This window comes from Thamnophis elegans, unplaced genomic scaffold, assembly GCF_009769535.1.
Source record: "Thamnophis elegans isolate rThaEle1 unplaced genomic scaffold, rThaEle1.pri scaffold_134_arrow_ctg1, whole genome shotgun sequence".
Classification (NCBI taxonomy): domain Eukaryota; kingdom Metazoa; phylum Chordata; class Lepidosauria; order Squamata; family Colubridae; genus Thamnophis; species Thamnophis elegans.
This window is the reverse complement of record NW_022473604.1, coordinates 91,857-93,777: the sequence shown is the minus strand read 5'-3', so window position 1 is coordinate 93,777 and position 1,921 is coordinate 91,857. Positions and strand designations below refer to the sequence as shown.

The 1,921-nt window shown below is 47.5% G+C and overlaps 1 pseudogene; it reads left to right on the top strand.

Annotated features, from left to right (window-relative positions):
* The first annotated feature begins 279 nt into the window (after window positions 1–279).
* Window positions 280–1,256, top strand: LOC116523270 (annotated as a pseudogene).
* Window positions 1,257–1,921: the final 665 nt, after the last annotated feature.

Below are 1,921 nucleotides of genomic sequence, written 5' to 3'. Positions count from 1 at the left end.
GGGCTCAACCTAACAGTAACAGAGTTGGAAGGAGCTTGGAGGTCATCTAGTCCAACCCCCTGCTCTGCCTCCCTTGCTTGTTGCTTCTTTGCTATCTTTGCAGACGAACCCTGGAAGGGTGTTTTGAGGACTCTGTTCAAAAGCAGGAGGAACCTTCTACACCGTTGAGAACGTCTCTCTAACTCAATCAAGACAGCCAAGCTACAGAAAGGACGTCTCTCTCGTGGCCCTTCAAGCAGCGGACTCCAGAAACCGGTGGCGATGCTGGGTGAAGCGATGATGAAGGGGCGCCCGTTGCTTCATACAGTCCTTCTTGGGATCTTCTGCATCTCAGGAACCTTGACCAACACGGGTAAGACTTCATTCCATGGTAAAACTTTCACCTCACCTTCCCAGCACCATGGATTCACGCAAGGTGTGTTTGACTAGCTCTGTGAGCTGAAAAGTCCACATTTTGATGGTCTCTCCCTTCTTTCTTCCTCAGATTTGGATGGAAAGGCTCTCGTGTTCCCCAAGCTTTCTGCCAACTCCTACGTCCTCCTTGAAGCCTTGAACCTCGATCAACACTTGTGACAGCTGACCCTTTGTCTCTGCTTCTTCACCGACTTGACCCGCAGCTTCTCCCTCTTCTCAGCGGCTTCCCGAGACCACGACAACGAGATCCTCCTCTTCCGAAATCCCCACGGTTTTGAAAAGTGGGTGGTGAGTACGCCATTTCCCCACTTCCCTTGTCAAGACCTGGCTTTTCCGGCAGGCCTGGGGCTGTTGACCTCATTGTTGAGGTCCAGCCCCGACTGAAATGAATGTATCTGTGTCGTTTTAACTTGTCTTATTTTATTTTTACTTTCTTTTATTTTCTTTCTCTCCCCTTCTGTAAGCCGCCTGGAGTCCTTCGGGATTGGGCGGCCTATAAATAAAATTAAACTTACAAACTTACTTCCCATCCTTCTAGAACGATCCCTGGGAATCGGTTGGTACCACTCGGGATTCGGCTACCGGGGTAATCCAGCTTTGGGTAGACGGGCAGCGTTTGCCCAAGGAAAGGGGCAGCCTGGAGTTATGAGGTCAAGCCGGATCTGATGGCGATGCTGGGGCAGGAAGAGGATTCCTACGGGGATTGCTTTGATGTGGAACAGTCCTTTGTGGGAGAAATAGCTGAGTTCTACCTGTGGGAAAAGGTCTGGACTGCCAAAGAGTTAAACGAGACCCAGTTGCCTGTGGCTTCACAAACCCGTTGCTGGATTGGACCTCACTGAAGTTTGAAACCCAAGTCGACATTCTGACGGAACCCCTGTGAAGCCAAGAGGAAAGGAACAGTAGCAGTTTCATCCAATATACCTAATAGCAAACATTGGCAAGGCAAAAGGGATCCTTTCTGGTTTTCAAGTACTTATTTGCAAAGATGCATCCTTGTTATTGTTTCTACCGAACATAGATTATTTTTAACCAGTATTACGCGGAAAAAGTACCTTGTTCTATTCCCCCGCCCCTCCATCCTTTACTCTCAGTGCATTAAGAAAAAATATAGATTATCATTATGAGGAAATGCTCTTAAGGGACCCAAATTTGAATTTTTTTTCTCCAATATACTTTTTTATTTTCCATTTTCATAACATACAATCACATGTATACTATTACATAGCCAGTATCCTATTGTATTAAGTAGTAATTACATCAGTTCCTCTTGCCATCAACGGCCAGAAAGATAAAAACCCATTATTAGCTCTTCTGCTCTCCATACACCTCTTTCTTCTACCTCTCTCCTACCTCCTTCCTTCCCTCCATCATCCTTTCCTACTCTACTTCCCCTTCCTTTCTCCTTCTCCTCTCTCTACATTCCACACAGGGGTGGGTTTCTCACCCCGTTCCAACCGGTTTGGTTGGAATGGGGCCGGCGGCATCCTCGTGCACGCGCGCAGTG